Source organism: Aotus nancymaae, unplaced genomic scaffold (assembly GCF_030222135.1).
Source record: "Aotus nancymaae isolate 86718 unplaced genomic scaffold, 86718_ANA_hifiasm-v0.15.2.pri h1tg000016l, whole genome shotgun sequence".
NCBI classification, from domain to species: domain Eukaryota; kingdom Metazoa; phylum Chordata; class Mammalia; order Primates; family Aotidae; genus Aotus; species Aotus nancymaae.
Genome location: NW_026988428.1, coordinates 8429829 through 8454084, shown reverse-complemented (window position 1 = coordinate 8454084; position 24256 = coordinate 8429829). Strand labels below are relative to the sequence as shown.

The 24256-nt window shown below is 40.0% G+C and overlaps 1 long non-coding RNA gene across 3 annotated transcripts in view; it reads left to right on the top strand.

The window, feature by feature from the left end:
* Positions 1 to 24256, top strand: part of LOC105728778 (uncharacterized) — a 125453-nt gene that overhangs the window by 19414 nt on the left and 81783 nt on the right. Inside the window, exons 1-6 of one of the 3 annotated variants that reach the window (XR_010342946.1) lie at positions 5648 to 5748; positions 9384 to 9532; positions 12446 to 16261; positions 16985 to 17185; positions 17317 to 17427; positions 23720 to 23905. This is a non-coding gene — a long non-coding RNA (uncharacterized LOC105728778). Of the gene's footprint in view, positions 1 to 5647; positions 5749 to 9383; positions 9533 to 12445; positions 16262 to 16984; positions 17186 to 17316; positions 17428 to 23719; positions 23906 to 24256 lie in introns of those variants that run through there. The other 2 variants (XR_010342947.1, XR_002479391.2) reach the window with 2 other exon arrangements.

Genomic DNA, 24256 nt, shown 5'->3' with positions numbered 1-24256 from the left:
AAGGCCTAGTGAATACAAAGTGAATTCAATAGAGAATTTCAATTTGGAGCATGATATGATCTCATTTTTTAAAAATTAATCCTTGTGCCTATGTATTAACTGATTTGTTATTTTAAAAAATCATAGACTTGCTATATGGGTAAATCCATGATAATGGGGAGTGGGGGAAAGCTGGACTCTGGGCTTGATTCAGTTCTAATCATTTTAATCAGAAATTTAGATGAAAACTCTGCAGGGATATTGGATTTAATGATTAAATTAGTACGTACACCTTAGTTAAGGTCTTATATGGCAGATTTAAGATTTATAATATAGAGAAGTCTAGAAGTAGTGTCACAGATTAGCAGATGGAATGTAAAAGGATAAAAACAAAGTTTTGAGCTTAGGATAAAAAAAAAGCCTCCTAAGTCTAGTAGGAGTAGACAGAAACCTGGTTTAGCTGGATTTACAGGAAAGACAGGGGTTGGTTAACTGTTGATCAGTTTGAGACAACATTAAATTGTTTTCAAAATTCCAATGGAGTTTTGGACTGCATGAAAAGATGAAAGCAATGATTCTTAAACTTCAGTATGTTTCAGAATCACTTGGAGAATGAAGCACATGCATCCATACACATGAATGCACACACACATCACTCTGTAGTTTTTTTCTGGCATTATCCCAGCTTTATTTCTAAGAGTGGGCCCTAGGAATCTCCATTTTTAAAAAGGTTAGATCCATGAACCACACTTGAGAATCACTGTTACTGAGTTTCTAGTACAAGAAATAACATTTGCACTATATTCTCAGCTCATTAATCCACACTGGGCTTTGGGTTCAGTTTAGGGACCATAGGTATAGAATGACTAAAATGTAGCCAGATTTCTTAGAGAAAATAGTGGCAAGTTTTTTTAAGGTATGGTGTACAAAATTATTTTTTAATTCCTTCTTTGTTTCTCTCTTATTGTGTTTCTGGAAAATTCTATTTTTACAGTGATTGAGAACAAATAAGTAAGTGGCTTATATTTCACTATTTATATAGCTACTTTCTTAGGTTTTATCATGTAGAATATGTAGCTAATTTTATATATTCATAAACTTTTGACAGTTAGTTGTTAAATTTTCTAACATTAAACACCCCTTTTCTTGCCCCAGGAGAATAATGGAAAGAAACATTACCAGCATAAGTACGTGTGCATGCTGTAGGAGGGATATGTTGAGGAATCAGAATAGTTGTAATGAAAAATAAAAATGATAGTGAGGAGCAGGAAAACCACATTATATGAATACTGGAAAGAATTGGAGTGGTTAAATTGAAAAGGTAACTAAAAATTGGTGAGCTAGGTAAGAGAATTAATCACATGAGCATCAGAAAACAGGATTAACATCATTTCAGATGAGGAAGAAGTTTCTAATAACTATTAATATTTAAAAAGAGAGTGAACTACCTCTGAAAGAAGGGAGTTCTTCATCCTTGAAGAGATCAACAGAAGATATTAAGAGGGGACATCTACATTGAATATTGACCAGGTGTTTGCTAAGATTTTTCCCAGCTCTAATAGTTTGTGATTTTATTTTACCACTTCCATTGAGTCGATCTAAATGATCTGCCATCATACTCTGTTTCCAAGGAATGTGATCATGAACTTAATCATATTAAGGCAAGCCATAGCTATAGTACAGCGTGTAGATCAATAGAAGGATTATCTTTAAACCACAGCCATCTTCCCATAGCATTCAATATAAATCCTTACGTGTTTTTAAAGGGCTCTGACCTACATAAGGCATGAGCTTATAGTAGGGATGTTTGACATCCCAACCAAATGGAAAGAAGTAGACTTAGACTACCTCTGCTAAGGCAAAAATAAAAAAATTCTAACTGGCTTTAAATATACTTGTAATTCACTCAGATAGACCTAACATTTTCTTTTCAATCACTGTTTTGGTTTCATAGAAATGAAATTTCAAATCATTCTTCTACAGAAAATCCAGGTATTTAAGCTTTCTGGCATAATGTGGAACACATTAGAATTTTATACTTAGATTGGAATTGACAAGTTTTAGATTTTTAAATTTTAATTAATTAACTAATTTTTTTTTTTGAGACAGAATCTTGTTCTGTCACCCAGGCTGAAATACAGTGACACGATCTCAGCTCACTGCAACCTCTGCCTCCTGGGGTCAAGCAATTCTCGTGCCTCAGCCTCCCAAGTAGCTGGGACTACAGGCATGCACCATCACTCCCAGCTAATTTTTGTATGTTGTTTTGTAGAGATGGGGTTTCACCGTGTTGGCCAAGCTAGTCTCAAACCCCTGAGCTCAAGTGATCCACTCACCTCGGCCTCGCAAAGTGCTGGTGTGAGCCACCATGCAGGTGTGAGTCACCATGCCCGGCCAGGTTTTAGATTTTTTAAAAAACATCTATGCTTATGGAACTTAAAAATGTGTATCCTATTTGTTTGGATGATCTAATAAACGAAAATGCTTGCTTCTAAAATAATACTATGATTTGATTATATATCATATGCCCCTCTACATGTCTACAATCATAGATTTATCACCATTTCATAATTAAAGAAACTGATGCATAAAAATATGTCAGATTTCAATGGGAGTCTTACAGCAAATAAGAAAAAAGGAATTTGTCTGCTTTATGTAGGACCCTGTCTCATTGTCTGGATTATGACTTTTCCCCCAATTCTCAAGTCCTCAACTCAGAGATTTGAACAGGCTCCCACGAATGACTGCCATAGGGAGCCACTGTTACAGATAGGAATGTGTTATATTCCTTGGCATGTTGGAATATATAAAAGTAGAGAAATGATGCATCTTAAGCAACCATCCTTGTGCTCTTACTCAAGATGCTAAGATAAAGCAGTGCTGGTTGGTTTTCTTTTAAGGACGTTGTGGCAGACACTTTCAATGCACACCTCAAAACCATCTGCCCATCCTTAGTGTTAGCAGAACCCTCTTCAGGAGCAACATAGCCAGCTTAAAATGCTGGTCTCCTTTGCCAGCTACTGACTTTTCTGACTTTTCATTGGAGGTGGCCATGTGACCCAGTTAAACTCCTGGGAGATGTTGTGTTTCATAAAAGGAAGGTAGATACTTTGTATACTATCATGGGAGAGATGATGCTTAGAATTCCTCAGCCATCCTGCGACCACGAGAGTTAGGCCAAAAAGTCTCAGCAATGCCAACCCAAAGTCACTGGAAATAACCCAGGAACTATCAGCCCTGGACTTATTTTTAAGTGAGATAATGAATGTTTGCATGTTTTAGCCCAACATAAGTTATGTATTCTGAGCCAGGCGCAGGGGCTTATGCCTGTAATGTCTGCACTTTGAGAGACCAAAGCAGGAGGATTGCTTGAGCCCAGAAATTCAAGACCAGTCTGGGCAATACAGTGAGATGTGACCTCTACAAAAAAAGTTTAAAATAACTAGCTGAGCATGGTGGCATACATCTGTAATACCAGCTACTTGGGAGGCTGAGATGGGAGGATCATTTGAGCCTGGAAGATGGAGGCTGCGGAGAGCTGAGATTGTGCCACTGCACTTCAGCCTGAGTGACAGAGTGAGACTGTTTAAAAATATATATATATGCATTCTGTAACTTTCAGCCAAACACATTATAATGTATAACCCAATAAGCATTAGTCGTTCAAAATCTTTTGCTTGAAATTCTACTTGGATTAATTGTCAGAATAGCACAGCAGTTAAAAATCTGGAATCTAGGTTATGTTGTGAGGGTTTCAAGTCAGTGCTACCTCTTGACCTTGCAATCATTAGCAATGTGATTCAACTCTCTGTGCCTTTGATTCCTTATCTGCAAAATGAGAATAATAATAGTCCCTACCCACACAGTTGTCACAAGGATTCAATTAGTTAACACATGTGAGGCATTTTGAAAAGTGACGGGGATATAGTAAGTGCTCAATAAATGTTAACTATTGTTATTATAAAATTGATGCTGTCATTGCTGAAAACTCCTGTGGAATTTTTCATTTGAAATTGCTATTGGAAATGGCCTGAGGACCATACAAGGAAATTATCAGACTCTTTTTTGGTAGCTGTATCTATTTTTTTTTTTAATTACTAGACATTATTTTTTAGAGCAGCTCTAGGTTTACAGAAAAAATTGAGCAGAATGTACGAAGAGTTTCCATATATTCCTTCTTACCAACCCCAGTTGCCCCTATTATTATTATTATTTTTTTTTTGAGACGGAGTTTCGCTCTTGTTACCCAGGCTGGAGTGCAATGGCGCGATCTTGGCTCACCGCAACCTCCACCTCCTGGGTTCAGGCAATTCTCCTGCCTCAGCCTCCTGAGTAGCTGGGATTACAGGCATGCGCCACCATGCCCAGCTAATTTTTGTATTTTAGTAGAGATGGGGTTTCATCATATTGGCCAGGCTGATTTCGAACTCCTGACCTCAAGTGATCCACCTGCCTTGGCCTCCCAAGGTGTTGGGATTACAGGCATGAGCCACCGCTCCCAGCCTAAAGTTTATAATTAAATTTGGGTTCACTCTTTATGTTGTACAGTTTCATGGGTTTGGACAAATGTAGAATGTCATGCATACAGTCTTGAATACAAGACAGTTTTGCCACCTAAAAATGCCCTGTGTGTCACCTATTCATCCCTTTCCTGTTTGTTCCTCCATCCCTGGGAACCACTGATCTTTTTCCTGTCTCTATAGTTTTGTCTTTTCTGGAATGTCATATCATTAGAATCACACAGTATGTAGCCTTTTTAGACAGTTTTTTTTCACTTAGCAATATGCATTTAAGCTTCCTCTATGGTTTCTCATGGCCTGAGAGCTAATTTATTTTAGTCACTGAATAGTATTTCATTCTACTGATGTACAGTTTTATTTATCCAGCTGTATCTATTTTTGTTCTAAAGTGGTATTAACCAGTTTGATTGCTCATCTTTATCAAAAACCTGATTTTAGTTTCCTTTTGAGGGTTGCCAAAAAATTAAATTCATCCTCTTAAGGCCACATATGAATCATTGGCTATTCAAAAGCATATGCTATAAGCACTGAAGATAACAATACTTATTTAGATTGATATTTTCCCATTTGGTTATTAGATACTTTTTATCTTCACTTTTCACATGTGTTTGGCATGTAGTCAGTCTGTGGCTCATTTAGTAGATACATTTGAGAGTGTCTTATTTGCCAATACTTGTGTATACACTAGGAAATAAAAGGAAAAAAGTCCTTCCTACTGAGGGCTTTAGAGTACAGTGTGGGAGACACACATGTAGAGGAACTTCAGGACAGACAGTGGGAGCAGGAAGCACAGAGATCTATGTGGATACATGAGAAGTTCCCTTGATAGAGACTGATGGGGCAGGGGGAGGAGGGAGTGGTAGGAATTAGCCAAAAGAAAGCAAAAACTTTCCTAGCAGCAGGTGCAAAGCAACGTGAAAATGATGCAATAGGGAGGAACTTCAAGTTCAATCTAGCTGAAGTATATGGAGAAATGCAGATGGAGAAAGGAGCATGTCTTATATCAAACAGCAATAGTTGAATTGTACTGAATACTTACTATGTGCCAGGCACTCTTCTAAGCTCTTGCCATATCTTTGCTTTCATCTTCACAATACCTGTGAAGTAAATACTATTATTTTATTGTTTCCATTTTACAGATGAGGAAACTGAAAGATGGGGTGTTGATTTATTTAGTCTGACCTGGAAACTCAACCCAGTCTGGTGCTAGGATACATATCCTTATCTTCTATGCTGAAATGCCTCTCAGGTACATTGTGTCATAAGATTTTGATCCCGAATGTGACCAGGAGAGATGGGAAGAATTTTAAAACAGAAACACAACATAATCTATGTGTATTTAGATAATGCTTCCAAGAAAATTTGCATCTTTAAAATTCCTTGCTTTGACTACTATATCCTTTTATTTTATTTTTTTAATTTTTATTTTCAGATAGAGTCTCTGTTGCCCAGGCTGGAGTACAGTGGTGTGATCTTGGCTCACTGCAACTCTTCCTCCTGGGTTCAAGCTATTCTCCTGCCTCAGCCTCCCGAGTAGCTGGGATTACAGGTGTGTGCCATCATAACTGACTAATTTTTGTATTTTTGTTAGAAGAGGCAGGGTTTCACCATGTTTTCCAGGCTGGTCTCAAACTCCTGACCTCAACTGATCCACTGCCTCAGTCTTTCAAAGTGTTGGGATTACAGGCGTGAGCCATCATGCCCAGCCTTGACATACAGACAGAGATTGATATTTTAACCTCAATGATATCTTCAATGGTGTGATGCATCCAGCAGGTGAACAAAAAGATTTAATTGAGATAATGAAATGCCAGGCATTTATTTCTAATTAGGCAAAGTGGCAGAGAATCCCTGCCTGAATCTTACTTATTCTCTAGAGACCTCCTTGTGTTCCAGCAATGCCTGTGTTGTGTCTCTAACATGAGATGCTATTTTGCTAGCTTGCTCTGGCTTGTTTAATGTTGTGATTGTCCGAGGACTCCCAAAACTGCAGCCAAGAAAGTAAGGCCACAATGTCAGTCACTGGAAACATGCACCTCAGAAGACACCTGGCCCATAAGTCACATTTCCAAGAGGTCTGTGGTTTTGGAGAACTAGGTGTTGCAGGTTATAGAGAAGATGTGGGCCTTCAAGAGTAATGATATTCAGCCGGGCATGGTGGCTCATATCTGTAATCCCAGCACTATGGGAGGCCAATGTGGGAGGATCATCTGAGGTCAGGAGTTCAAGACCAGCCTGACCAACACGGTGAAACTAAAATCAAAAATACTCTACTAAAAATACAAAAATTAGTTTGGTGTGGTGGTCTTGTGCCTATAATCCCAGGTACTCAGAAGGCTGAAGAACGAGAATCGCTTGAACCTGGGAGGCGGAGGTTGCAGTGAGCTGAGAGCATGCCACTGTACTCCAGCCTGGGTGACAGAGTGAGACTTTGTCGCAAAAAAAAAAAGAAAGAAAAAGAAAATATTTAAACCCTTGGAAGCTTTTAGATACTTTAAAAAATGTTTAGATATATTATGGCATCTTTGAATCAAAGAAATTTGCTGGTAGAATCAATATTCCATAGATGAGGGTCCAAAGAGATAAAGACATAGGAATTCAGTGAAAAAAAAAATTGAGCATCTATTTTAGTTTCTATTCTAGGTACTTTAAGGGCAAAGATGAAAAAAAAGTTTTAAAATCCAGTGAGGAAAATAAACAAAGGGGATAATAACAGAGATATCTACATAATGTTATGGAGAATAATAGAGAGGAATGGTACTTGTTCTGTTCTGGGAGTTCACAAGAGGTTTCCTGGAAGAGATAATGCTTTAGCTGAGTATTAGAAGATGAGTCAGACATAATTAGCCTGTGAAGACGGGTAGGATGAACGCTCCAGATTGAAGGAATAACTCCTGCAGAGGCATAGGGCTGGAAGCACACGTGGGAAATTAAAAGAGTATTACAAGTATTATAAAGGGAAAGAGGGAGTTATTGGGAGGTAACATTGGAGACGGCAGTGAAAGCGGGGCTGGATAATTAGTTTAGTGTTTAGTTTTCTAAATGATGGGGAGTTTTCAAAGACTTTAAGCATTTTAGATAGATTATTCAAGCTGTCATGCACAGTCTTAACTGGTTAAGGCAGAAGGCAGAGGGACTAGTTATGGGCAAACCAGAATGATTCTAAGAGCTTGGATTATGGTAATAGCAGCAGGTAGAAATGAAAGGAAAGAGATACATTTAAAGAAAACTAATTAGAATGTAAAATCAGCACAACTTGGTGATAGATTGGATCTGTGTGAGGGTGGGTGGAGATGGAAAAGTAAAAGGTAACCAGTTCCAGTGATCGGTGAAGGTATCACCACTAACAAAACTAGAAAATCAAAGAGAGACCAGGTTGTAGGCTAAGATGTTGACTTCAGTTTGGAACATGTTGTTTGAGGTGTCCAGTGTACATTCAGGTTGAGAAGTCTAGGCTGAGGCTCAGAAGAGAGCTTGAGGCTAACGACATAGATTTGGAATTCATCAGACTGCAGTGGGTAGTTGACATTCTGAAACTGGAGAAGGTTACCCAGGGATAACAGGAAGAAGCATGGCAAGATCAGCTGGCCCAAATTTTCCAAATGGATGTCTGGTGCCAAGTTAGGGCAAAGTCCAGGTGGCTTCAAGCTAGTTGGGTCCAGATAGGGGAGACTGCCATAACATGCTCTGCTCAAGGGTTTGGGAAATTGGTTTAGGAAAATAGCAAGTTGCTCCAGCAATAAGAAAAATAAATCAAAGGACCCAAGCCAAAAGGCTATACCTAGTTATTTAAGGAAATCCCCACATTCTATGTCTCAGGAATATAGGTGGTTTACACCCTAAAGGATGTTTACCTTTTATTTGTTCTTGCTTCATTGAAGTTATAGTGAGAAAGGTGTGAATGTACAAGACCATGCCCTTTCTCAACAGTGAATGATTTTTCAAGGACAGAGTCCATCACTTTGCCACTATTAAGTTCAGAAGCCTCTCCTGACCCTGTTAGGAAAAATTTGCTAGGTGCAAAGTAGTTGCTTCTGTTGCTTGTTTCAAGCCCTTAAACATGTGCAGATTATCCCAAAGGCCACTGGGCAAAATGCTGTCTTGCCCTTAGAAGTCACCTAACCCTGGAGAAGTATCATTTGGGAAACATCAAATTCCCTGAGCTTCTCTGCATACAACAGCTTGTGAGGGCTCCTGAGGAAATAGAGATGATTAAAGAAATTATCATCGGATACCATGCAGGTCTGTCTTTCCCACCTCCCATGCCTTTTGCTACAAAGCAGATGGTGCTGTGGCACTTGTTAGAAGCCTGGGCCTAGTTCAAGAGCATATCTTTGCTTTCACTAAAGCTACTGAATTTGAGGGGACCTGGGGAGAATTAATATACCTCAATATTCCTCTAACATCTTTTCCCTGTGTGATACATCCATTCTCACCTGCTGCTTTCATATTGTATTCTTTTCATCCCTCTGTCTCATATTGAAAGCCTGCTGTGCTGGAATACCGCCTCTATCATTCTTAACAGGCTGCACACACCGTCAGAGTTTGGCAAATGACAATGCCCTTCTAGTGGAAACCTTTTCCCAGGGCCTCTTTCCCAAATGCTCCAGGCCCACAGGGGTTAAGTAGAGTCCTGCCCATGAGCCCATCTCTGGGAAGCTGACTTGCTTCTACTTGCCTGGCTGGGAACTTCCGCAGCCTATTTCAACACCTTGTTGAGTTGGGCAGGGGAGCCGTGGGACAAGGGTGAGAGCCATTGCTAGCGAGAACGTCAAAGCAAAGGTAGCAATTAGATAGTGAAATTGAAAAGTGCCCTTTCATAAATAATTCACCTCACTTTTCAATAATATCTACACTGTGCCTCTCCTCCAAACCCACTTACAGATCCTCTCCTGCCCTTGGAGTCATTACTGCCCTCAATTCAAGCGTCTGGAAGCATGCCTGATGAAAGGCAGAACTCCATTCCTGGCTAGCCGCCACTGGCCGCACCCCACAAAGAATCCCAATAGCCCAGTTCAAAGACTTGTCATTAGGTAAGAATCCAATTTAGCATCTTTATGTGTGGTTTGCAAGTTCTTTATATCCTTTTAGTCTAGATTTACAGATAGATGATAGATTGATAGACAGATAGATAGATAGTGTGACTGTTAATTTTACATGTCAATTTGACTGTACCATGGTGCTCAGAATAATGAAACACCATATTGAATATTTTTGGGAAGGTGCTTTTTGGATGAGATTAACATCTAAAATGGTAGACTTTGAGAAAAGCAGATTAAACTTTATAATGGGGGTGTACCTCACTCAATCAGTTGAAGGGTTGAATAGAACAAAGACTGATCTCCTTCAAGTAAGAAGGAATTCAATCAGTACACAGCCTTTGGATTCCAACTGCAACTCTTCCCTGAGTCTCCAGCCTGCTGGCATCCCCCATCAGATTGTGGACTTGCCAAGCCTCCCAATCATGTGAGCCAATTCCTTAAAATAAATCTCTCTCTCTCTCTCTCTCTCTCTCTCTCTCTCCATATAGATAGATAAAAACAATCATCTATCCATCTATGTAGCTACATATGTATGTGTGTCTCTATCTATCTGTCTATCTATGTATCCATCCATCTACCTGCATTAGTCAGAATTCTCGAGAGAAACAGAACCAACATGATGTGTCTATATTTATGAATATACACATGTTTAAAGATTAAATACATCACTGATTTCTGGCCAGTTCTTATGATAACACACTCAAGTGCCTGGATTGTTCCAACCCAGCTCTGTAAGGCAGTCCCCTCATTGAGGAATATGAGCCCCCTCTTTCTTCAAAGGAATCACCTCCCTGCCTTCCTGAAACACAGAGGCCTCACTTTAACCATTTGCCTTTTTTGGCCTCCCCATATCTGTGTGAATAGTTATTATTCATCTGCTGGGCCTTTCACAGAATGCTAGTTGTAAATAGCACTCATCATCCCCTGCCATCACCACACTGGTAATGAAGAGAAATGTGTTGGTAATGAGGAGAGTGGCCGCCATTATAGTAATGAAGAAAAATGGGCAGAAATGCCAGAGGAATGGCACCTCCACTATTTCCTGGTGTAATTGGCATGAAGCAATTGCTTTTTTCTCATCCTTCCTGCCTTCATCTTCACAAACCACTTCCAAATTCCTTACATTCATCACAAAATACAAAATTGAACTAGTATAATAAATTAAAAAGGCAAAAGAGTTTAGCTTTGTGGTGCTAATCTTGAAAGAAAGAAATAAGAATGGTGATGGAATTAATAAAAAGGATAATCATTTGGGGGATTATTCTTTTTTGTTGTTATTTTTGTCATTACATACTAAGCCTTCTGTCAACTCCATATAAAGACAGACTCCAGCAGGAATAACTCTGAATATGCTCTAAATACATATGCCACAGCCACTACCACTACTGAAATAGCACCCACTACATGCAGGAGAATAACACATGAGGCAGGTCTATTCTCACTCCTGCTGCTGGGAAACCCAGGCCTAAGAGCAGCGTAAAAATCAGGTTTGTATCTACAATGCCTGTTGTGCCAAAATAAACCTTGTTAGGGCAATATTTATAAGTCATGCCATTTTTCTGTTTTGCCCATTTTCAGCACTATACTTGGTAGGGGTTACTTAGGGTATAGTTCCTGGAAAGACTCTTTTTATTTCATTTTATTTTATTTTATATAGGCTCTGGCTCTGTCACCCAGACAGGAGTACACTGGCGTGATCCTGGTTCACTGCAACCTCTGCCTCCTGGGCTTAAGCCATCCTACCACCTCAGCTTTCCAAGTAACTGGGACGATAGGTGCATGCCACCATACCCGGCTAAGTTTTGAATTTTTAGTAGTGATGTGGTTTTGCCATGTTACCCAGGTTGGTCTCGAACTCCTATGCTCAAGCAATCTGCCCACCTCAGCCTCCCAAAGTGCTAGGCTTACAAGCGTGAGCCACCATGCCTGGGTGAAAGGTTCTTAAACTCAGGATTTTACAAATCCATCAAGAGAGTTAATGACTGAGACCACACTATGCAAAGAATTGGGTGCAAATACTAAAATTAGCTGAGGTGTCTGCTATCTTTTTAGAGATACGCCCATAAATTCTTTGATACCTCTGTCCTACCGTGCCCCTTCAGTGTGGGCTGGACTAAGTGACTTATTTCCAGGGAATAGATTACAATAGAAGTGATGGGATGCCACTTCCATAGTAGGCTTCGAAATGACTGCAGCAAAAGTGGAGGCAACATAACGCTATTTCACTGCATGTATATATCACATTTTATTTATCCAGCCAACTGTGGGTAAAGAAAATGTGGTATATACATGCAAGGGAATATTATTCAGCCTTAAAAAGGTATGAAATTCTGATACACACAACAACAGAAATGAATCTTTAAAAAAAATTTTTTTTTTTGGTAGAGATGGAGTCTTACTATATTGTCCAAACTGTTCTTGAACTCTTGGGCTCAAGTGATCCTCCTGCCTCCGCTTCCCAAAGTGTTGGGGTTATAGGCATGAGCCACCATACCTGACCAACAAGAATGAGTCTTGAAAACATGCTAAGTAACATAAACCAGACATGAAGGGACAAATCTTGTATGATTCTACTTATAAAAGGTACCTAGAGTAAGCAAATTCATAGAGACAGAAAGTGGAGTAGAAGATACCAGGAGCTGGGGATTTGGTGCATGGAGAGTTACTGCTGTTTAATGGGTATAGAAATTTTATTTGAGATGAAAAGGAACTGGAACTAGGGAGTGGTGATAGTTGCACAACAATGTGAATGTACTCAATGCCACTGAATTGTCCACTTACAACAGGTTCAAATGTAAATTTATATATATATATATTTACCACAAGAAAAAATTGCCCCCTCTCCAAAAAAAAGATTGAAGCTTAAGCTTTCATGCTAACTTTACCCCTCTCCTTTTCTCTCAGACCACTCACTCTGAGAGAAACCAGCTACCATGTCTTGAGGTCACCCAGGCAGTTCTGTGGAGATGCCCACATGTCAAGGAACTGAGACTTTTGGACAACACCACTGAACAACTGAGGACTCGTGCTGACTGCCTTGTGCACTTTCTGGAGTCAGAACCTCCAAGCCCATCCAAACCAGATGATGTATCCTCAGCTGACAGCTTGTCTATAACCTCATGGGACACCCTGAGCCACGACCACCCAGCTAAGTTACTCCTGGATTTCTGACTCAACTGTGAAATAATAGTTTGCTGTTTTAAGTCATTAAATCTTGAAAAAATCTGTTACATGGCAATAGATAATTGAATACAGTCTAAATAACTCTCTATATCCAAATTTACAATAATGTTGGATAATATAAATTTATAACATTAGATAATAATATTTATCTAAAATGGACTTCTACTCCTTTCCACAAAGCAACTGGGGGAAACGTTAGCTACTGAGGTTAAGAAAAATGTCTATGTCCTGATCCTATTTCTATCCTTTCCTTGCTTTCAGTTAGTTCCCTAAAATATGGCCATCCTCTTGCAGGTTCCATATGGTTCCCTTTCCCACATTTGTCTGTGTGGGAATGGGTATTTTTATTCAGCTGCAGAACATTCTTGGTATCTCTGCCTGCAGTAATTCAAAATTCATGCGTCAAGTGCAGAATCTGTATTTCCACTGTGTATTTAAAGCTCCAGATAGTACTTGGTTATTGCATAGACACACACTAAATGGGAACTCCACAAATAACCCCTACTACCTGTTTTTTTTTTTCCCTCTCACTCTTCTTAAATTCTGTCTATCTTTATTATAGTTATGGTAAAAACAGTTTGTATAAATTGTATATAGCTGTGGAGCTTGTAATTATAATAACCATAACCACAACCATGACAATTGTAACCAACCCCTTCACCACTCCTCAATATCTGATATAGATTGGGTGTGTGTCTATCGACAAGCAACACAAAACAGGGCAGGCTTGGAGATCTGGTTGATCCAGGAATACTGTTACCTATATGCCTATATGACTTTTTTGTTTTTTCATTTTTTGAGATTGGTCTCTCTATGTTGCCCAGGCTGGTCTCAAATTCCTGGACTTAAGTGATTCTTCTGCCTCTGCCTCCAAGTAGCTCAAATTATTGACACTCGCCCCCACTCCCAGCTCCAACTATCTGCTGTTTTGAGGAATCATTAAGCAATGAAGGAAAGAGCCAAACAATATCAAAAAACTGAGTTGAAGTGGCAAGAAATGAGAAAAACAAGAGACTTTAGCAGAGGACATGTTTGTAATAAAGTTCCCCCAAATGGGTAAGGAACTATATACTATGTTATGAAGACAGGCATCTAAATTATTAATCCTCAGGGGCACCATGGCTCATGCCCATAATCCCAACACTTTGGGATGCCAAGGCAGGAGGAGGATCACTTGAGCCCAGGAGTTCAAGACCAGCCTGAAAAATATAGTAAGACCCCATCTCTACAAAAAAATTAAAAAATTAGCTGAGCATGGTAGTGCATGCCTGTAGTCTTAGCTACTCCAGAGGCACTTGAGCCCAAGAGTGGAGGCTGCAGTGAGCTATGATTGTGCCACTGCACTTCAGCATGGGCAACAGAGGGAGATGGAGACCCTGCCTTTAAAAAATTAATTAAAATAGTCCATTAATCCATAGATACTGAATATGTTACAGGGCATTCCTTTGTACAAGTTTGGATCAGAATTTTTTTTTTTTTTGAGATGGAGTCTTGCTTTGTCACCCAGGCTAGAGCGTAGTGGCACCATCTGGCTCACTGTAACCTCCGCCTCCCAGGTTCAAGCGATTCTCCTGCCTCAGCCTCCCAGGTAGCTGGGATTACAGGTGCCTGCCGCCACACCTGGCAAACTTTTTATATTTTTAGTAAAGATGGGGTTTCACCGTGTTAGCAAGGATGGTCTCGATCTCTTGACCTCGTGATCTGCCCACCTTAGCCTCCCAAAGTGCTAAGATTCCAGGCATGAGCCACCCTGCCTGACCCGGGTCAGATTTTTAATTTATCTTTCATTTATTTTAGAGATGGAGTTTCACCATATTGTCCAGGCTGGTCACGAACTTCTGGGCTCAAGCAATCCTCCTGCTTCAGCCTCCCAAAGTGCTGGTATTACCGGCATAAGCCACCACAGCCAGCTGGGTTTGGGTCAGATTAAGTTAGACCTCAGAAAGAATTGATATCACAGAACCTCCTATGTTGTGTTATGAAGTATTCCATTCTTTCTCCCTTGCAAATACCTCATTGGCATAAGAAAGTCATTAGGTATTGGCATCCTACAGTCCTTTAAGAATTTGCAAAGGAGCATAATGAAGTAGGAGTCAGTAGATAAGGACCTTAGGTCTCCTGCCTTTTCTAGCTCCACACGGTGACCAGATAACCTTGGATATGCCTTTGGCCTTTCAGGGTCTCCACTTTGTAAAATGGAGTCATTCTACCTAAGATATCTGAACTGGATCAATGAATCATTGAAATTTCTTCCAACTATTAAATCTACAACTTTATGGGGTTGAGTTCTGTGGCCTATAGGGTCCTGCCTAGAACAGTCCTAGGGAGCCATCCTAGCATGGCCACCTGGATAGATCAAATAATTTTTTTCATTTCTACACTACATGTCCTCCAACCCAGAGGGGAAGCACAGTTTGTACTCTGAAAACTCAAGAATTATGAGTTGGTTTACAAATAAGTGGTTAGAGAGATTGTGAGCACCTATAGTTAGTGCTTTATTTCCAGAGAAATTCTTACCTTAGCAGGAAGGAGGCCCTCCAAGGGGTGGAAACCTGGCTGAACATCCCATTCAATGGGGAAGGCAAGCCTGGAAACTCTGCCTAGAGCAACAAGGGCATTCACAAGAAACTTGGTCCAGGGAATAGACATGGATGGTATTGAGCTAAGAAGAAAGAATTTTGAGAGGCTAAACTATGTCACTTTCACTGTTTTGGCTGATTCTGATGGCAAATGAGGTTAAATGGTGCTTGGAACATCTGGGAAAGTGAAACAGTAAGCAACTGCTTTTTTTTTTTTTTTTTTTAATGAGTTTTTCCATTTCTCATTGAAGGGAAGAATTCTTGTATGGGAGCTCTTAACCAGTGGATGTGGGTAGATCTTGAAGCCTGATCTGTTAGTGCTCACGTCAGTGGCCTGGGGTTGATAAGTTCCCCCGGGAGGAATGGAACAATCTGCTGGGAACTCCCCACCCCCATCCCTTGACCTTAAAGCTTTAAGGAAAATGAAAAGCAGCTTCTCTTTGACAAAAAGATTGGGAATCCTTGCTGCGATGTATTACTGTTTCTTTAAAGCTTCCATGGAAATGAAAGATGTTCTCAAGCAAAGGTAGGTCAAATCTATTAAGAGTGGATGAGGCGTTTCCATTCTGAAAACTCGAGAATAACAGAAAAGAACCTTTTCTGACAAACCAAAAGTATCTTTTTGTTTGTTGGATTTTGCTTATTTCACATTTATTTACTGAATGTTAGGGAGAAATACTTTAACTTGGGTATGAGAGTAGCTAATTACTGGATGAAAAGAAGAAAGGATTTCTAATGCCTCCCCTACCCCCATAGCTTACACATTTTGTAAACTTGCTTTTGATCCCATCCCCCTTTCTTCAGCAATTCCATCTCCATCCTCTCAGCTCCTAGAGTCATCAGAAAGCTGAGCTTCAGGCCAGATGTGGTGGCTCATGCCTGTAATCCCAGCACTTTGGGAGGCCAAGGCAGGAGGATCATGGAGGATCAGGAGTTCGAGACCAGCCTGGCTAACATGGTGAGACCTCATCTCCACTAAAAATTCAGAAATCATCCAGTCATGGTGTTGGGTTCCTGTAATCCCAGCTATTTGGGAGGCTGAGGCAGAATTGCTTGAACACAGGAGGTAGAGGTTGAAGGTTGCAGTAAGCTGAGATCACCCCGCTGTACTACAGCTTGGGTGACAGAGCGAGACTCTGTTTCAAAAAAAAAGAAAGTTGATCTTCATCCAGTAACACTGGCCTAAAAAGGCATTTTATTCTCTCCTGCTCCAAGATTCTAAAATGGACCCTCTTACTAGAATTAGTTCCATCTTTGGGTGACATGGGAAAAGAGAAGATTTGAGCAGGTCTGTCTTCAAATTATAACCACATTTTTGTATTAATATGGTACATGCCATCTGCTTAATTCCTGGAAGCTGGGCAGATTCATTTGATATCCAAAAACCCTTCAGAAAGCCTAAAACATGCATGTAAAGAAGTGCAGTGATTTCCTATATCCAAGACTTTTGTTTTATTTTTTATGTTCCCTGGACACTGGCAATGTTTTGGTCATATAGAGAAAGGAAAAATATTAAAGCATTTTTATTTCAGCTGACCTTTACAGAGATAAGAAGTAATTTTGTTTGAATTCTCCATTTCAGTTTGGGACACTAACAGCTGGGCAGGGATTTTGCCAAACACTTTGTGAGGTTTACACTCAACTTCCTTTGTCAGATTGGCATTTTATATTAAACCAATAGAGCACTGTTACTGAGACGCCAGACTGCTACAACTTCAAGAAGATCCTAAACCAAGCAACTTTTTCTGGACCACTTAAGTCTCCATGAATGTAAAAGTCTGATATACTTGAAAAATCCATTTCAGCTCAGGAGACATATAGAGGGATGATCTAGAATCAGACTCTCTGGATTTGAAGAATCTCCCTACCACTGACAAATGCTGTGAGTCTGAGAGACCCTGATCAGACAGGTTAAGAATACTTGTCTGATCCTTCCTGCCTGCCTTCCTGCCTTCCCCCTCCCTCCTTTCTTTTTTTATTTCTTATTTATTTATTTATTTATTTTTGAGATAGGGTCTTACTGTCACCCAGGCTTGAGGAACATAATCACGGCTCACTGCAACCTCAGCATCCCAGGCTCAAGCAATCCTCCCACTTCAGCCTCCCCAGTAGTTGGTACTACAGGTGAGTGCCACCACTCCTGGCTAATTTTAGTATTTTATGTAAAGAGGGGATTTCCGCCATCTTGCCCAGGCTGGTCTCAAACTTCTAAGCTTAAGTGATCCACCTGCCTCGCCCTCCCAAAGCACTGGGATTACAGGCATGAATTACCACTTCCGGCCTGGAAGAATGCAGGCTTTAATCCCAGCACTTTGAAAGGTTGAAGCAGAAGGATTTTTTGAGCCCAGAAATTCAAGACAAGCCTGGAGAATAGAGTGAGACCCCCGTCTCTACAAAAATACAAAATAAACAAATAAAACAAAGTAAAATAATACAGGCTTTGGAACTAGACTGGTTGGGTTGGAATCCTGATTCCCTGATTTACATGGTGGATGTCTTAGGGAAATTCTTCAAACATCTGGGCCACAGTTTCAAGATCTGTGGAATGGATATAATAATAGCATCTATCTCCACATGTCGAGGAGATGAATACAGTAAGTTGATACATGTCAGATGCTTTGAACAACGTCTAGCACAGAGTAAATACTCAATAAATGTTCATTATAGTGATGCTATTATTCTTTCCCAAATTTCTGCACTTCTGCTAAAGCAAGGGCAAAATCAATAAATAAAGGGAGCTAACCAAGGAAAACTGGGGAAAGTGCTGAATTTAGCAAAACTGGGAATCAGGCAGCACTATTCTCTGGCATCCTCTCTCCATTTTCCTGTCTCCTTTGAGTTTCCAAGTTCCTCCTGTAACACCGCACCCAATCTCAAAATTATTTTCTGTTCTCCCCCTTCATACCTACCCTTATCAATCAACTTTTACCCATGCCAGTTCTGTTCCCTTAGGACTTTTGTTCTGAACCAGATGAGAAAAAATAATCAAATCTGTTTTAAGGTATTCATGAATACTGATAAGTTAATGTTATGCTTTTGAGATAGTACATGTGCATTTTATAAAATAAAGATTACCATATTACCAGGAGGAGCTACCAAACCTGAATATGCCAGGTAACACGCAGGGTGAGTAAGTATGATATTTTGGGGCAGGTCGAACATTCGGTTCTCCCTAAATCACAGATAAGCTGTTATTTGGACAACCCATAGAGCTTGTCCTAGAGTTAACTGTTTAATATAAAGAATTATAGACAGAACTTGGGGCTAAAGTGGAACACGCTGTTCTTAAACACAACATTATTAGGTTGACAGGTGTGGCATCAAGGCCCTCGTGCTACAGGTTCCACAGTTCCCAGGGCCACTGTCAACAAGTCATGACAAATTGGACCAGCCAGATCTTTCAGTAACATCTCATTTTGCTGAAGACACAGATACACCTGCTGAAGATGTTCCAAGCAAGAAAGCCAAGACTGCAGGATAGAGCTGGCAAATAGGAAATAATGGCAAAGGCCTAGCACCAACCTTTATCCATTAGTGTAGCTCTGGGATAGGTAGTGTTCTGAATTAGAAAAAGAGGCCAAGGGTAGGGGCATTTGAGTTCTAATCCAACTTTACTATCAGTCTTCAAGAAAGTCATTTCACTTTATTTTTGAGGGCCCTAGTTGTAAAACTAGGGAAGAGATGATTGAGTGGACTATATCCTCATCCTCCTCCAGTCAATGGTTCCAGTGGATTCTGTGGAACTCTTAAAGCCCCACAGAGTTAAAGGCCACTACAATTGAAGGCAATGGAGTTTCTTAACCAATGGAAATTATGGGGAAATTAAGATGCTGAGCTTAATCTAAGGAAGGGGAAAGTCATATGGAATAAAGTGGAGAGTAAGAAGATTGGATACAAGATCATCAGCTAGAGATTTTCATAGCAAAAACATGGTCAAATAAGATAGGGTAGGCAAGTGACCCTCAGCACTGCCTACACCTTCAGGAGTTTTTTGTTTGTTTGTTTTTTAATATCAATGTTCAGGCTTTATCCCAAAGCAGTTACAACTGTCTGGGTCTAGGGTCTAAGCTTCACAACAAAAAGGTCTTCATGTGATCCCAGTGGTGATTTAGTAAAACATCAGTGCAGTTTTTGTTTTTGTTTTAACAACTAAAAGAAAAAACTGTATGTAAAAGACTTCTGAAGTTAACCCTGAGAAGAGTGCCAGCTGACTAGAGAGGAGAGAGAAAGGTCAAGAAAGACCTACAACAAACTAGGGAGGGAGATTGCCTAAGAGAATGGCAAAGTCATGACAGAAATCTTTGAAATGGTGGACAGCAAATTGTTTTAAGGAGGAAAATGGGTTTGAATTGAAGTGGATAGCAGGATATCTGAATGATTCTATCGCTTTACAAAGTAATGGGCAGCACCATGACAATTACAGTTACATTAAATTACAATTGCATAATTGACCATTACAATTCAAGGGTCAATTTAACCTTTGAGTTGACTACTTATTAGCTTTGATCAAAAGCCCAGCTGATACAAAATGATAGTTAAAAAAAGATGAACTATGAGGATGCCATATATTCCACATTTTTTTTGTTGGCTTAATTTCTACTAGAGGTTATAAATTTGTATGTTTATGAAAGCTATGGACCTCATTCTCAGAAAATTGCCAGTAGAAACATACATATAAAGTTTTGTACAGAGCCCAGGTTAAGAATCTCTTCCTTTTAGAGGAATTAAAGGGGGTACCAAGCCAAACAAAGTTTTAAATGTTATCATTATTATGCTTTTGTTATTGTTATTTGAAGGTGGAAAAATCCAGACAAAAGAGAAATATAGGTAGGGAAGGTTACTTCAAACAGGGATGCATTATGCAAACAGCTTTTGAACAGGGATGCATTATACAAACAGCTTTTTTTCTAACAGTGAAGTCACTTCTGAGTCTCAAGAGGAGGCATTATCTTTCCTAATGCTTTGGAGCATTTCATGTCTTCTCCTTGTTCTTTATTCTTCAGTTAAAATGTTAATGTATTACATGTACCTGCCCTTACAGCATCCTGGCAACCACAGGAAAACATGCCAGTTCACAACTATCTGCATTTTTAATAATGCCCAGTATTCTCTACAAATAGGATTTTAGAATCCAAAACTTTTGATTTAGAAAATGAAACTGCTCTTGTTCTAATAGAAAAAGGTTGCTTGATTTCCAATGCTCTGTTTTAATTTGAGTTTTACCAGCCGGTGATTTTATTGAAAGTGAAATCTATATTCCTATTTAGCTTTAGCATCTCAACTCTAAAATGGGAAAAATCACAGTTTCAGTAACAGAATTGAGAATGAGGTCCTGGCATATTTCTTAAGAGGAATTTGGATAAGACTTCTCAGTAAATGCTCACAAATTACTCACACCGTATGTCTAAATATACACAAACAGGTTTAGAAAACCTGGTTGGATTCAGTGAAATAATTAGATATGTGGAAAATAACTAGGGCTTCTTCATGAGGTTCTTATCCACATGGGCCACCTTTGCTTCAAGGCAGTGAAGAGGGAAGTGGGGGAGGTGTCGAGGTCATGACCAAGATGTAATTCATGTGCCCAAGTTCTCTTTATCTCCATGAAGAAGTTTTTTCAACTAAAGATGAAGAAAATACACTCAGACTGAATCTGTAAGAGAGACTTCCATCAGACCATGGGAGGATAAAGATGGGACAGCAGCATCCCTGCAGCTTACTTGGAATTTGGGCTCTGTTCTGGTTTACTTAGAGTTTGGCCAAACTTTGGTAGTCTATCAAACCTGCAGCTTACCCAGGTCACAATGAGGTGAGCCCCAAAACTTCACAAGGAGCATTTTCAATCCATCTGCTGAATTAAAAAAAAAAAAAACAAGCAAACCTGTAATGTATCCTGCTATGGGCTTTGCCCTAAAGAGAAGAATGGTAAGACTAGAGGTGGCACTGACTCTTAATTCACCTGAGTTAGCTCCCCTCGCATTGACAGAAGAGGACTTCTTCATATAAAAATACTCTCGGTCGGGCATGGTAGCTCATGCCTGTAATCCCAGCACTTTGGGAGGCTGAGGAAGGTGGATAACTTAAGGTCAGGAGTTTGAGACCAGCCTGGCCAACATGGAGAAACCCCATCTCTACTAAAAATACAAAAATTAGCTCAGCATGGTGGCATGCACTTGTAATCCCAGCTGCTTAGGAGGCTGGGGCAGGAGAATCGCTTGAACCTGGGAGGCGGAGGCTGTGGTGAGCTGAGATCACACTACTGCACTCCAGCCAGGCAGACAGAGTGAGACTCCATCTCAAAACAAAACAAAACAAAAACAACCCTCTCTATGGGAATTTTATGTTCTTTTATCCTTAAGGGCCTGCTCATCTTAATCTACACCAGGACACAAATCTACCAACAGCTGGAGTCTGGATTTGAACCCCGGCCAATTTGGTGACAATTTAAAGCTTACCCTGCCTGTAGTAGATAGGAGACAATGTTAGTGTTTCTGTGTTGAAGCTTTGAACAAAAGAATTAACATTAAGTTAGTCTGATACTGACCTCAACATTTCTTTAGACTCAAACTCCCAAATGAATCAAAAGACAACGCCTATATCCTTGCTCCTGTTGTTTCTGTTAGCATAACATCTCTGATGCATGTTTGCATGCTTCTAGACTGTTGTCCTCTCTGGGCCACCCCAGAGGCTGAATGGACGGCAGAAGTTATCAGAGGGAGTGGCCTTCAGATTGCTGGCCAATAGAGGGAAAAAGGAGACAAGAAGTCACAGATGGCAACTGCCTGTGGTATATAGCAAAACAATATATCTTGAGATAAATGTATCAACTAGTTGCATAAATTATGTCCTGGTTGTACACATCATCTTCAAAACAATAATCACAAAGATAATAATAAGAGCTAGGACTGCAGTGTCCAGCAGTGTCCTAAAAGTATTCATTCATTTAATCTTCATAACAACACCATAAGTACTGCTATTATCCCCATGTGAGGAAACTGAGGCACAGAGAGGTTAAGTAACTTGTCAATGTTAAGCCACTAGAATGTGGCAGAGCTCAAATACTAAGGATGCGTCCTGTTGACAACATCATGTAGATACCTGTGGTGGGCAGGATAATGGCTCCTCAAGGATGTCCATATCCAGAATCTGTGGATATATTATGTTACACACCAAAGGAGAATTGAAGTGGAATTAAGCATGCTAATCAGCTGACCTTAAAATAAGATTAATCTGGATTTTCTGGGTGGAAACACAAGGGTTCCTTAAATGTAGAAGAAGGAAGCAGGAGAGTCAATGTCAGAGTGGAATAATGTGAGAAAACCTTGACTGGCCATTGCTGGCTCTGAAGATGGAAAGAGGCCATGAGCCCAGCAATGCAGGCAGCCTCTAGATGCTAGAGAAGTCAAGAAAATAGATTCTCCCCTAAATCCCACAGGAAGAATGCAGCCCTGATGACACCTTGGTTTTAGTCGGGTGAGACCCATTTGGATTTCTGATCTCCAGAACTATAAATTTTACATAGTAAATCTGTGTTGTTTTAAGCCACTAAGTCGGAACCAATTTATATAGCAACAATAAGAAAGTGAGACAGTATCTTTTTCATAAGTTGTTTTGTATAATATAGAATTTTTAAAATGAGAGCTAGAAGGCATCTTTAAAGTGGCAATGACTTAACTATTCTGACTTTAGCAGTCAATGGAAATGACCTTCTGAAGGTCCCCCTTACCTTGATGCCTAACATTACATGATTCACAACAAAGACCCCTATGAGTCTACTTCATTTGAACAGGCATAGAAATGACTTAGAACAAATACAAAAGCCTCTAGCTTATAATACTGCAGGTGTAGTAATGGATTGCCTTGAGTCTAGGTTCAGCCTACACTCTTGGGTGCCTCTCAGAACTCTATTTTAGCCAGAGTCCTCCTAAGGAGGGGATGTAAGAAGGAGGCAAAATGAGAGGCCTTGGCATCGTATAGAAGTGGCTTAAATCCAGCCATGCCACTGACTGGCTCGAACTTGAAAAGCCATTTCACCACTCTGAACCATTTTTTCTTTGATTATGAAATCGAAGTAATATTCAACTCATGGACTCAATGCAATGAAAATGCAGGATGTAGACAAGGTCTTCCGTATGCTTTAGTTCCCCTTCCTGTGCTTTCCTGAATTCCTTCTGGCGTCACAGCCGAGGATGGTCATGCTTTTTTTTCTGGTCAAGGAGTGAGAATTCTGTTTGTCTTGTGCAAACTCACAGCAGAAAGTATGTTTATTTCGTAGGAGGCTGAAAATTCATAGTAATTGGAGAATTATGTTTTAGATACTTCCTTTGTTCTTTTTTTCTGTTTTACTTTCTCCTCCCTTTTACAACACAGGCACTGTTCCCTTGGCATTTGCAAATTTACTTTTTTATTTCTACAGATGTAGGTGGATTGATTCAAGAAGAGAAATGGTAGCACAAAAGAGAAGAATTTTCCCACTGCAGAATTCATTTCAGAAAGGAGTGTTTTTCATAATTAGCTTAACATTTGAATGTTTATGAAGTCCCAGACACTGTTCTACATATCTCACACGTGTTAATCCATTTAATCCTCACAACACCATCAAGTGAGTACTCCTATTAGTAGACAAGAAAACTATGAGACACAGAGAAGTTAAGCAAATTATCCAAGGTCACATAGCTAAGTGGCAATGTTAAGATTTGAACCTAGGAAAATGTAGCTCCAGAATGCAGGCTCTCTAGCACTTCAGCAGCTTATTTACCTCCTTTTCCCAGGAGCTCACTCTATAGAAATTGAGCAAGACAGATGGGAAAAACACATACGAGGAGAAAACGAATCACAAAGAGCATCTGAAATAGGTATAGGCCAGGCACGGGGGCTCACACCTGTAGTCCCAGCGCTTTGGGAGGCTGCCGTGGGCAGATTGCTTGAGCTCAGGAGTTGTAGACAGCCTGGG